The sequence below is a fragment of the Schistocerca nitens genome, chromosome 1 (assembly GCF_023898315.1).
Source record: "Schistocerca nitens isolate TAMUIC-IGC-003100 chromosome 1, iqSchNite1.1, whole genome shotgun sequence".
Lineage (NCBI taxonomy): Eukaryota > Metazoa > Arthropoda > Insecta > Orthoptera > Acrididae > Schistocerca > Schistocerca nitens.
Window position 1 is genome coordinate 291,490,324 of NC_064614.1, and position 14,242 is coordinate 291,504,565.

The window sequence follows — 14,242 nt, forward strand, 5'->3', positions numbered from 1 at the left end:
CATAACGATTACGAGGTAACAGCCCTGTTGCATTACAAGTATCAGTATTTACTGACATCCTTTGAGAATTTGCAGGGCACCCTTTCTGACTAGATTATTTTTCTTCCTTCGAAAGAAGGATGTCGTACAGTTTCATCAAAAGCAGTAACAAATCTTGTTGAAGTTGGAGTTGTCCAAAATTTTCTCCACGTAGTCCAACTCTAGACAATCGACACAGTATATGCTGACGCGACGGCGGCTGTGGTGGTAACGGTTATAATTTCGATACTCTGGATATGTAGAGTCCTTACGGCTGTGTCGAACATGTCTTAGATAACATCGTCGAACCAACCACAGGATCCAGGAAAAAGGTCTAATGCTACTATGGATCCACATGGTAGAATTCGTCAAGAACTGATATTAGTCCTAGAAAATCCTGCAATCTTGGAATACTGTAGTCATAATTACAGATCTTGCCATGACAATAACATAACTTTGGATCGGCGGAGAAACGCATTGCAATTAATGTTATTATCTATGATGCAAGTGACCAGCTGGATAATGCATAGAGTTCCAGCATTACCACTAAGTACTTGCATTTTCGACGACAAAATAGACCGGGGGCCACATCGAGGAATACCATATCGGACTGCTGAGTTTCGCTCTTTCATTATCGATGATGCTATCCGTGACACCAAACGCAATCCGAAAACGTTATCCAGTGTGCTGAGAAAATCTCAAGGTTCTCACATGGTACTGTTAACTGGCAGACCGAATCGGGTAGGTTCATCTTTTCTTCACGAAATGTGCGCCTTTTGCCGTAGGTGTTCATGTTTAGTGTCGAAGAGTGCGTGTAGAGTTTTGCTACGGCTTTTGTGCTGCTGTGGGGCAGCAGGTTAATAATATTGTTAATGTAATAATTAGTCGTAAGTCAAAGGAAATTGGAAATATTAGAACCTTGTTCGCTGTCTTTTATGATAGCCTGGAAACTACTTCTGTGGTCTGCCTAAAAGCGATGGAGAACTTACTGACTGTAGTTCGCAGTCTGAAATTTCACAGTCTTGTACAGCTAACTGACAGAAATGTTTCTGTTCTCTATCTTCTCAGCGGGATGATTATAATTGAAGATTTTGAGTTCTAATTGATAGCTATATTTGGTAAAGCTTCAGACACACAACACTGTAATATTCACTATGTTAATACTAGTAATAAATCTTTCTATACTAAAGAGCACTATGAGCAGTTCAGAGGCGGGGTAAGTTCCTATTAAATGGTCTTTCGCCTTGACTTCTGATAATCAAAATAATTCCTCGCCATAAAAGTGGAAAATAATTGTCACCACTTGCCATGTGGATTTATTAACCTTACGGGCGACACACTAACAGTCACTTCTGCGAACTATAAGGGATCCAATATGGTGTGGAGTCCTCAAATTTCACTTACTATCTGTACCGAAAACATGAGCTTGGAGTCTGGATATGACGTCATCCGAGGGATCGTGTACTCCGGCGTTTGACTGACGCGGATGGTGTGGTGGCTTGGTGCGAAGTGAAGCCTAGTCTTGCCTCCCAGGCTGTATTTATATACGAGCGCAGCGGCCGGCCAAGAGAATATCTGCTGTTATCCGTTATATGCCCATGGTAGCAGATTTCTCGGACACATAATATTTTATAATATTTTTATTTGTGTAATAATTTTAAAATTTCGTGATTTTTGCATGAATGTAGTTAAGTTGGTTAAAATCACAGAAAGAGTTTTAGCTCGCCTACATATAAACTTTGTCGTCTAGAATTTTTCAGAACGGAACTGACAGTAGAACATGATCTCTGAACTACAGCTCTAAGAGACCTTGTATTGTTATTATATACATCTAGGCCTTGAAACTTGTTATAGCTGTATTATTTAATAGGTCTCATCGCGTGCTGTAACCAAAACTTTCTAGCATTAATATAACATATACTTGTTGTGGTCTTCAGTCCTGAGACTGGTTTGATGCAGCTCTCCATGCTACTCTATCCTGTGCAAGCTTCTTCATCTCCCAGTACCTACTGCAACCTACATCCTTCTGAATCTGCTTAGTGTATTCATCTCTTGGTCTCCCCCTACGATTTTTACCCTCCACGATGCCCTCCAATACTAAATTGGTGATCCCTTGATGCCTCAATACATGTCCTACCAACCGATCCCTTCTTCTGGTCAAGTTGTGCCACAAACTCCTCTTCTCCCCAATCCTATTCAGTACCTCCTCATTAGTTATGTGATCTACCCATCTAACCTTCAGCATTCTTCTGTAGCTCCACATTTCTATAGCTTCTATTCTCTTCTTGTCCATACTAGTTATCGTCCATGTTTCACTTCCATACATGGCTACACTCCATACAAATACTTACAGAAATGACTTCCTGACACTTAAATCTATACTCGATGTTAACAAATTTCTCTTCTTCAGAAACGCTTTCCTTGCCATTGCCAGTCTACATTTTATATCCTCTCTACTTCGACCATCATCGGTTATTTTGCTCCCCAAATAGCAAAACTCCTTTACTACTTTAAGTCTCTCATTTTCTAATCTAATACCCTCAACATCACCCGACTTAATTCGACTACATTCCATTATCCTCGTTTTGCTTTTGTTGATGTTCATCTTATATCTTCCCTTTAAGACACCATCCATTCCGTTCAACTGCTCTTCCAAGTCCTTTGCTGTCTCTGACAGAATTACAATGTCATCGGCGAACCTCAAAGTTTTTATTTCTTCTCCATGGATTTTAATACCTACTCCGAATTTTTCTTTTGTTTCCTTTACTGCTTGCTCAATATACAGATTGAATAACATCGGGGAGAGGCTACAACCCTGTCTTACTCCCTTCCCAACCGCTGCTTCCCTTTCATGTCCCTCGACTCTTATAACTGCCATCTGGTTTCTGTACAAATTGTAAATAGCCCTTCGCTCCCTGTATTTTACCCCTGCCACCTTTAGAATTTGAAAGAGAGTATTCCAGTCAACATTGTCAAAAGCTTTCTCTAAGTCTACAAATGCTAGAAACGTAAGTCGTAAGGTCAGTATTGCCTCACGTGTTCCAGTATTTCTACGGAATCCAAACTGATCTTCCCCGAGGCCGGCTTCTACTAGTTTTTCCATTCGTCTGTAAAGAATTCGTGTTAGTATTTTGCAGCTGTGGCTTATTAAACTGATTGTCCGGTAATTTTCACATCTGTCAACACCTGCTTTCTTTGGGATTGGAATTATTATATTCTTCTTGAAGTCTGAGGGTATTTCACCTGTTTCATACATCTTGCTCACCAGATGGTAGAGTTTTGTCAGGACTGGCTCTCCCAAGGCCGTCAGTAGTTCCAATGGAATGTTGTCTACTCCTGGGGCCTTGTTTCGACTCAGGTCTTTCAGTGCTCTGTCAAACTCTTCACGCAGTATCATATCTCCCATTTCATCTTCATCTACATCCTCTTCCATTTCCATAATATTGTCCTCAAGTACATCGCCCTTGTATAGACCCTCTATATACTCTATATACTCTATATACTTAATCTACTACAAATGAGGACATTTTAGTTCCAGATTTAGTTTCCAGCAAATTAGTCGAAAACTATTGGAGGTAGCTCAGTGGGTTTACATTGTTATTATTTTGAAGTTGAAATGAGGCTTTATACATAGCGCCTTGAATTTTTCTTAAAAGTTTGGAATCTGACCAAAATATTGCTTTAAGCACGTTGAGACATGTACAGTTAATTTTGATATACATCTGCAAATTTGGTTCCTAGCTTTACTATTTTTTTCTTAAAACGATGTATTTAGGGAAAAATATTCATCTGTTCAATGTGAGATTTGGAAATGTAAAAGTTAACTCACTCTCAAATGATACAGCGCTTGTTTCGCAACATGTTGCTGCCTGAGAGACAGAGGTGAGCCTGTGGAACCCAATGCCGACACATTGTCTATTGCTCTCGAATGGCACCAAAGTGGCCGTCGAGCTTAAGGGGAGATGATCATTACCAGCGGTCGCCGCCCTCGCTTAATGAGACATTGTGCAGTGGTTTGGGTTTGAGCCCAGAAGTGCTGAATATCAAACATTGTACCGGCCAGGTAATAGGATGCATTAGTTTTCACCACCAGGATTTTCTGATGAAACGAGGGTCGCTGGTTGCTGTAGCAGTTAATCTGCCTTAATAAACTTCACGCTGCTGTACTGTTTACACACGGAGGCTAGAAAGTACACTACTTTCCACAGCCATAATTACTGCTACATTATGTTTGAATGTCTTCTCTGGACAAAGGGGCTTGATCACATTCAGTTATGTCCGGAGGACTCAAAATTTGTTGCAGGGGTGCGCTTCTCATGTAGTGTCCTACGTAATACATGTCTTTACGTACATCGGGGAGCATGTACAAAGGGAAATAGGATTCTGTGAAGCCTATACCTGACAAACAAGGTAAATAATTTTTTACGCCCTTATATATTTCATCGACGTTTTTATACTTGCAGACTACTCAGCATATTCGAAAATTTTGAATGCAAAGAATAGTAATACACAGCTGTATATTTACATCCACGATGTTGCGCAATTTGTTTTACCCCAGAAACGAGAAATGTCTCTATAGTGATAATAATATTTAAACTAATAGAGAATACAGCGTTGTAGGGGACCGACTGGTTACGAAACGTTCAAAACAAGAATAACTTACAATAACCCTGTTACCCCAAAGGTACATTCAGTGTATTGTGAGAAGACGGTGCCATCAACTGGATAGTCACTGTCTAGACTGTCATATAACTCCATAATATACTACCGATTTCCGTTACAAAGTCAACCGTGGCACCTAATAACAAATTCTTTGACCAAAATAAAAATTTACTTCAAGTTAATCTCATTTTTTTATACATAAAATATTTGTGGCAACAGCACAATATTGCTGATTGCTTGTTGATTTTGTTGATACCATATTATCCTTGTAAAATTATATTGTAGGGTTCCTGTAAGAAATCGCTATTTCGTAAGTTGTCGTGGTCTTCAGTCCGAAGCAGCTCTCTATGCTAATCTATCCCGTGCATCTCCGAGTACCTACTGCAGCCTTCATCATTCTGAATCTGCTTACTGTATTCATCTCTTGGTCACCCTCTACGATTTTTACCCCTCTGCCCCCCCCCTCCTACTTCCCTCCGGTACTAAATTTGTGATCCTTTGATAGCTGAGAAATGTGCCATCCCTTCTCCTAGTCAGGTTGTGACACAGATTGCATGTCTCCCACTTCCATTCTGTACCTACTCATTAGTTGAGTAGTTCTCAGATACCTTCTGTAGCACTACATTTCAAAAGCTTCTATTCTCTTTTTGTCTAAACTTTTTATCATTGATGTTTCACTTCCAGACCTGGCTACACTCTGTACAAATAAATTCAGAAAACATTTCGTGACACTTAAGTGTATATCCGATGTTAACAAACTTCTCTTCGTCAGAAACGCTTTACTGGTCACTGCCAGTCTGCATTTTATATCATATCTACTCCGACGATCATCAGTTATTTTGCTGCCCATATAGCAAAACTCATCAACTCCTTTAAGTGTCTCGTTTCCTAATCTAATTGCTTCAGCATCTCCTGATTTAATTCGAATGCATTTCATTACCTTGTTTTGCTTTTGTTGATGTTAATCTTACATCCTCCATTTTCTTGTGTAACGACGTGCTAATTTTCGTTGATTCTGAAAGATGAAAACAGTTGGTTAGTTGGTTGGTTTTGAGGAGGTGACCAGACAGCGACGTCATCGGATTAGGGAAGGATGGCGAAGAAAGTCGGCCGTGCCCTTTCAAAGGAGTCACGGAAAACCTATGGCCGGACGCGGGTTGGACCGTAGTCCTCCCGAATGCCAGGTCAGTGTGCTAACCACTACGCCACCTCGCTCGGTGATAAAAACAGTATTTACTTTGATAGGAAGAGCACATGTAGCATTCAGATACTTGCAATTTGCGTATCTCATGGCAATTACACTCCTGGAAATTGAAATAAGAACACCGTGAATGCATTGTCCCAGGAAGGGGAAACTTTATTGACACATTCCTGGGGTCAGATACATCACATGATCACACTGACAGAACCACAGGCACATAGACACAGGCAACAGAGCATGCACAATGTCGGCACTAGTACAGTGTATATCCACCTTTCGCAGCAATTCAGGCTGCTATTTTCCCATGGAGACGATCGTAGAGATGCTGGATGTAGTCCTGTGGAACGGCTTGCCATGCCATTTCCACCTGGCGCCTCAGTTGGACCAGCGTTCGTGCTGGACGTGCAGACCGCGTGAGACGACGCTTCATCCAGTCCCAAACATGCTCAATGGGGAACAGATCCGGAGATCTTGCTGGCCAGGGTAGTTGACTTACACCTTCTAGAGCACGTTGGGTGGCACGGGATACATGCGGACGTGCATTGTCCTGTTGGAACAGCAAGTTCCCTTGCCGGTCTAGGAATGGTAGAACGATGGGTTCGATGACGGTTTGGATGTACCGTGCACTATTCAGTGTCCCCTCGACGATCACCAGTGGTGTACGGCCAGTGTAGGAGATCGCTCCCCACACCATGATGCCGGGTGTTGGCCCTGTGTGCCTCGGTCGTATGCAGTCCTGATTGTGGTGCTCACCTGCACGGCGCCAAACACGCATACGACCATCATTGGCACCAAGGCAGAAGCGACTCTCATCGCTGAAGACGACACGTCTCCATTCGTCCCTCCATTCACGCCTGTCGCGACACCACTGGAGGCGGGCTGCACGATGTTGGGGCGTGAGCGGAAGACGGCCTAACGGTGTGGGGGACCGTAGCCCAGCTTCATGGAGACGGTTGCGAATGGTCCTCGCCGATACCCCAGGAGCAACAGTGTCCCTAATTTGCTGGGAAGTGGCGGTGCGGTCCCCTACGGCACTGCGTAGGATCCTACGGTCTTGGCGTGCATCCGTGCGTCGCTGCGGTCCGGTCCCAGGTCGACGGGCACGTGCACCTTCCGCCGACCACTGGCGACAACATCGATGTACTGTGGAGACCTCACGCCCCACGTGTTGAGCAATTCGGCGGTACGTCCACCCGGCCTCCCGCATGCCCACTATACGCCCTCGCTCAAAGTCCGTCAACTGCACATACGGTTCACGTCCACGCTGTCGCGGCATGCTACCAGTGTTAAAGACAGCGATGGAGCTCCGTATGCCACGGCAAACTGGCTGACACTGACGGCGGCGGTGCACAAATGCTGCGCAGCTAGCGCCATTCGACGGCCAACACCGCAGTTCCTGGTGTGTCCGCTGTGCCGTGCGTGTGATCATTGCTTGTACAGCCCTCTCGCAGTGTCCGGAGCAAGTATGGTGGGTCTGACACACCGGTGTCAATGTGTTCTTTTTTCCATTTCCAGGAGTGTATTTATGTAATTACTTTTGCTGCTCTAAATCACTTCATTTTATTACATCACTAATTAAGAGCTGCTCCCAGAATGTGTCACTTTCATCCTGATTGATTGATTGTTTGAAGTAAATTTCAGTTCATCATAGCTGCATCGAAATAAATCTCCTGCAGTTACATTTTATGATTTTTGTAGATGCATATCGTGGAAAAACATAAAAATACATTTGTTGCTATATTCTCACAGTCCTAAAAGTAATTTGTACTTCATTTTTCTACAATTTAGTTAGCCTCCTGTAACCGTGTAATGTTTTCAAAATCAGTACTCTGCTGTGCAGTGAGTTCTGCTTTCAAACCTGTTGTAATCTGTCAGGCAGATTCAAAACAGCAACACTCCACTTATAAACTTCAAGATTAATTGTGCAAACAACCTCTCGGCTGTGGCACGCAATTTGTCTGCGACGTCCTTTCTCCAACGAGTATTATTCCTCGAATGTGTACTATAGATTCTGCGATATTTTGAAATTAGAAGAGATACTGGTAGAGTAATCAGTCATGTCTAGATAGTCGGTAAGAGTATTGCTCACGTAAGTCAAGATTCTGGGTTCCAGTCCCCGTCCAACAGAAAGTTTTAAGCGCGCATAATATTTCGCCGCAATACTTGTTTTATCAGTGTAAGACAGCATTTTTGAGGTATACCTACGTACACAGGGACGTGATAGTGTACTGTGTTATTGTAAATCTATTTGATAATAACAACGCACTTTCCATAATATGTACCATCAAGGGGGAGGACAGTACATTATGCCCACTACAAAAATTAAAGAAGAAACAAGTTTCTTTAAGTGTTGTTAATTTGTATTACTAACATACATTTTAAACATGTACTGATGTATAAGTGGTGTCCAGAATCTGAAACCATATTTTAACACAATCTTAGCTATACTAAAGCATTTTCTGTAAAGTGGACAGCAACGGGAAGGGTACTCTATAACCACCAGAAATTTATTTTTAAAAATACAAACTTGTTTGATTGTCGTTGACTTTTATTCACATAGAGAGGTGTAGCACCTTCCATCTCACTTACGAGGGTTGTCCAGAAAGTAATGCACCGAATTTTTTTGCCTTCAACAATTCTTTATTGAACGTAATTGAGAATTACACACACGAAATAATGGTATTTTATCCACACACCCTGTTTTTCCACGTAATCTCCATACTGTTCTATAGCTTGCCTCTAGTGCGAAACAAGGGCGTGTAGGCCCTGTCGGTACCACTGGTGGGGGATCCAGTACTTCACTAAGTGAATCACCTCCTCATCGTCCCCAAAACGTCTTCCATTAATGGCAATCTTTAACGGTCCAAATTAGTGGACGTCCGAAAGGACTAGGTCAGGTCTATAGTGTGGTAACACTGTCCAACCCTGTTTTGCGATGTGTTCACCAGTCCTCAGACTTGTGTGGGGCCGAGCGTTATCGTGTTGCAGCAAAACTTCTCCTGGGTTGCTGTGGCGCCGAAGTCGTTGGTAGCGCGTCTTGAATTTTGTTAATGTGTTAACATATGCTTCTGAATTAATGGTACGGCCCCTTGGCATCACATCAATAAGAATCAAACCTACAAAGTCCCAAAAAAATGGTTCAAATGGCTCTGAGCACTATGGGACTCAACTGCTGAGGTCATTAGTCCCCTAGAACTTAGAACTAGTGAAACCTAACTAACCTAAGGACATCACACACATCCATGCCCGAGGCAGGATTCGAACCTGCGACCGTAGCGGTCTTGCGGTTCCAGACTGCAGCGCCTTTAACCGCACGGCCCCTTTCGGCCGGCTACAAAGTCCCAGAACAAAGTGATCATGACGTTACCCTTGGAAGCAGTTCCTTTGAATATTTTCTTCGGTGCAGAGTGGGAATGGCGCCATTCCATCAACTTAGTTTTGTTTTGGACTCAATGTGGTGAACCCAAGTTTCATCATGTCACAATGCGGGACAAGAAGGCCTCCACCTCAGCTTCAAAACATTGCAACAAATCAAGACAAATGTTTTTGCTGCGCGATTTGTGATCCACCGATAGACACCGCGGGACCCAATCTTGCACACAGTTTTGAATACCCAAGTGAGCGGATAGTTGAATCCTCACTTGCTTTGCCGATTGACAGATGCACCTCCAACTGCCGAATCGTAATGCGTCTGTCCTCGCGAATAACAACTTCAGCTCACTGCAACACGTCTGGTGTAACAGACGTGGATAGTCTTCCCGATCGCTGCAAATCGTGGAGCTCCGTCGAACCGCCTTCTGATGACCTCACCCTCCGTTCCCAGTGACAAACCGTACTTCTGTCGACAGCAGATGCTCCATAGACATTGCACAAGCGTTTGTGAATATTTCCCACTTTTTATTTCTCTGCAGTGACAAATTCACCGAATTTTCGACTGTGACCGTAAGGTCTCAGCATTTTATGGACTACGAAATTATCAAGAAGTTAAAACTGTATATTTGGGAAACAAAACTATATTTATTCCAATAATTTCGAATTTAATTAATTATTGCTATTTCATTTACTTATTAGTGTGATTGATAGTTTAAATGTGAAATATTAAATAAACGAATTGTTTGTGTCTAGTAACTGAGTATATGTTTGCGGTGAGCTGCATTGAGAGAAAGTGAATCACGCTCAGGGGAAATTGAAAATTACAACTAGCCAGTTTATGGTACTGGCGAAACAAGTTATATTTTACGATACTTTTGTTATTTAAAGAGGGAGTTATTTTGATATTCGTGGGTTTTTATAAATTTTTTTTTATAAATGGTTTATAAAAGCTATTAAGGTGTGATTGGTCAGAAGTAAAGCACACTGGATTGTGCGGTTTAATAGTAATATTGGACTGTTTAATTGTATAACCGCAGCACTGGCCATTACAATTGCTACACCAAGAAGAAATGCAGATGATAAACGGGTATTCATTAGACAAATATATTATACTACAACTGACATGTGATTACATTTTCACGCAATTTGGGTGCGTAGATCCTAAGAAATGAGTACCCAGAACAACCACTTCTGGCCGTAATAACGGCCTTGATACGCCTGGGCATTGAGTCAAACAGAGCTTGGATGGCGTGTACAGGTACAGCAGCCCATGCAGCTTCAACACAATACCACAGTGCATCAAGAGTAGTGACTGGTGTATTGTGACGAATCAGTTGCTCGGCCACCATTGACCAGACGTTTTCAATTGGTGGGAGATCTGGAGAATGTGCTGGCCAGGGCAGCAGTCGAACATTTTCTGTATCCAGAAAGGCCCGTACATGACCTACAACATGCGGTCGTGCATTATCCTGCTGAAATGAAGGGTTTCGCAGGGATCGAATGAAGGGTAGAGCCACAAGACGTGGCTGCACGATCCGTTACAGCCATGCGGATAAGATGCCTGTCATGTCGACTGCTAGTGATACGAGGTCGTTGGGATCCAGCGCGGCGTTCCGTATTACCTTCCTGAACCCACCGATTCCATATTCTGCTAACAGTCATAGGATCTTGACCAACACGAGCAGCAATATCGCGATACGATAAACCGCAATCACGATAGGCTACAATCCGACATTTATCAAAGTCGGAAACGTGATGGTACACATTTCTCCTCCCTACACGAGGCATCACAACTCAGTTTCACCAGGCAAGGCCGGTGAACTGCTGTTTGTGTATGAGAAATCGGTTGGAAACTTTCCTCATGTCAGCACGTTTTAGGTGTCGCCACCGGGGCCAACCTTGTGTGAATGCTCTGAAAAGCTAATCATTTGCATATCACATCGTCTTCTTCCTGTCGGTTAAATTTCGCGTCTGTAGCGCGTCATCTTCGTGGTGTAGCAATTTTAATGCCCAGTAGTGTATATATCAGCCCAGAGGACAGTGTGTATTTGGTGAGCTAAGAGAATTGCTTTGTGGAGCCTAAACACAATTCGGAGCTCATCTTGATCACGTTCGCGCGAGGGTATCAGGGGTTCTGAGTAGATGTGAATATCTTACGGAATAATGATTAAAACTTGATCTAGTAATGTCACAAAGTGAACGGGAACAAGTGAGAAAGCCGTACATGTGAAATTTTGATTGTAATATGTGAACTGTGACTGCTGTATAACGAAAATGCGGATCGCGTGATATGTAAGTCGTGACCTTCAACTGAACAGTCTTAGTGGTAAAATTGTGCAATATCTAAACGAGATTCGTCTCAGACAATCCGTTTTGGTAATCTTTTTGGTACTGGGTTCGGTAAACTACCATAAGCTGGCTATAACGAGTGAATGTGATTGCGTGTCAATGTGGAAACCTTAACTTTGGATCAGCACGGACCTAGCAGCGCTTTTGTATGAAAGAAGTGACAATATATTGACGTTTTCACTAAAAAACTCCATTTGAATTAATCACTCAACAAACGTGATACTGAAAAACATTTCTTGTACCAGTTGGACGCAGTTAAGGCTACTGGTTCTTCCTAAGCTTTCCTAATGGAGCAAAATTATTCGGAATTAGTAGCAAAGGCGTGTGGACCGGACTTCAGAGGAAGAGATAATCGCAATGTGTGTGGACGTTTTCTGATGGACGAAACACATAATAACCGCGCCTTTGCAAACGCGTTCTTTAAAGATCTATAAATGTATAAGAAGGGTCTTGAGCCTGAAAATATTAATATGACCTCTGTTGTGAAAATCCACGTTCACTACTAAGAGTAAAATTTTTGTATTGAGTTTTACAGAAAATTTAAAAACAATTACGGGAGCTGCTATAAAAAATCATTAAAACAATAAATATTTTAACAAAAATTTAAAATATGAAGTATATGAGTAGATTATAATACTTTCAAAAGATTAGCATAAAATACCCTTCCCTCTTGGTATTGCGAGGTTTAGTATGATAAGTGCCACTTCTCTCTCATTGCTATCCGTTATATTTAAAAATGAACAGGACAAACCACAACCGCAACAAAACTTCCTTTTTTTTTCGAGGTTACCGGTTTCGGTCGGCTTTAGACCGTCTTCAGAGCTACCACCATGATGACGGACGGCGGTGGTGAACGGAGCAGGCGCTTCAATTCCACGAACCTTAACTAATTTCTACTATATTCCTGTGCCTACTTCTTCATATTACACTTACATTATGTACAATCGACTTGCAACACGGCGGCCGAACCCCGAAGGGGATATCGCGGCCAGTAAACGCCATACGATCATTTCATGTTTTTTCAACGCTTTCTATCTTCAAATCTCATTCTCAGTGAGCAGTTACATACATTTCTATATATGTGAGGATCACTGAATTAATTTTCTGAATGCCGAGTGAGCGTGACGTTCTGGGTCTCGGAAGTGGAAAGTGTTACTGGCTTGCCATCCTTACGTGTTCAACATGTAGTGAATATTCATACTAGTGTAAGCCTTATATTGCCTTAACCCGGCAAATTGCTAGCTACAGTAATTGAAAAAGCTTTGTCATCTCAGTACCAAATTCATTGCGTATGAAAGAAGCAGATCTCATTAGTTATTTGCCGTACAAATTAATTAATTACATTTCTTACCGCACATATTTAGTTCCGTATAGGGGTTTTATTTTACAAAGGAGCGCCTTCACAGTAAGAGCACAATCCAGTTATGCAAAAGAAATCGATCATATTTGTTATTCCATGAGCTTAACCTGGCCTGAAGGACAATAAAAAGAGGAAAACACTGGACTTATTTTCTCTAAATTGCTTCACACAAGTAAAGCGGTTATTTTCTCGAGATGAATCTATGAACAGTTTGTTATTTAATGTTTAGCCAAAAGACAAATTATATCTACAAAATTGAACAAGTCAAAGTCCACAATGGAATTCTTCCTGATATGTCCAAAAGCACAAGAAACCATCGTTTGAGTGGAGCTAGCTTGGGACAGACTGTTCTGCTGACAAGTGGGGGATACTTCTAATTCAGAGGAAGTTTGCTATGGAACCGTTACTGGCTTTCCAGAACCTCTGCATTTCCCAAACGCAAGTTAAAACTAGATTCAAGGTCCAAACAAGTAAAGAAACTGAAAAAGCAACACAAGTTGCGGAATTGCCCTCGCAAATTGTGAGCAGTTCAGAGGAAAAGCAGCGATAACGCCAAAAAGCGACAATTGAACGATTCAGCGAAAACTGCTCCAGGGTACGAACAGGCGCCCGTCTCTCTCTCTCTCTCTCTCTCTCTCTCTCTCTCTCGCTCTCTGTCTGTCTGTCTCTTCTCTCTTTCTCCCGATGTGCCCTCTCGGCCACACATCACTTCTCGACCTCTGATTCTTCTCCGCCCCTCCAGAAAAACCATGCTGGGAGGGGAGGATTCACAACTTCCGCCACAGTGATCACCAAGAACTATTCTCAACACGCTGAAACGCAGGGGAAGCATGCCAAAACGTCCGCACTACCACTTCCATTATACCATTGACTGCCCAGAGGTTGCTGCACTGTGTATGCTGTGTCGCTAATCATCGGTTCAGAATTTACACTACAGATCATTTGCCTAAAGTTCTTCTGAATGACTGACATCATCCAGACAATTAGATTCCGGAATTTTCCCACGATGAAGACAGCACAATGTCGTTGTTGTGTATTTGCAACCGCCGACAGGATCTACGGCAGCCCTGCTATATCCATGAGGACAGTGCCACCCCGCACACAACGGTAACCAGCCGGCGTGTGGCCGCAACACTTGAGGGAAACAAAAGCACAGCAGGGGAGGGCTCGAGCCGTCCCGTATTCACAGCGGTACGACCACCTACGTCCGTCACTGTATTCTAAAATGCCAGGCTCAGAGAAGGGAAATTCATGGATCTTACACCAGAAGCCGCTAAGTT

The 14,242-nt window shown here is 42.6% G+C and overlaps 1 protein-coding gene across 1 annotated transcript in view; it reads left to right on the plus strand.

Annotated features, from left to right (window-relative positions):
* The window catches only part of LOC126243480 (uncharacterized), a 1,765,051-nt gene that overhangs the window by 1,041,824 nt on the left and 708,985 nt on the right, over window positions 1-14,242 (plus strand). The window lies entirely within an intron of this gene.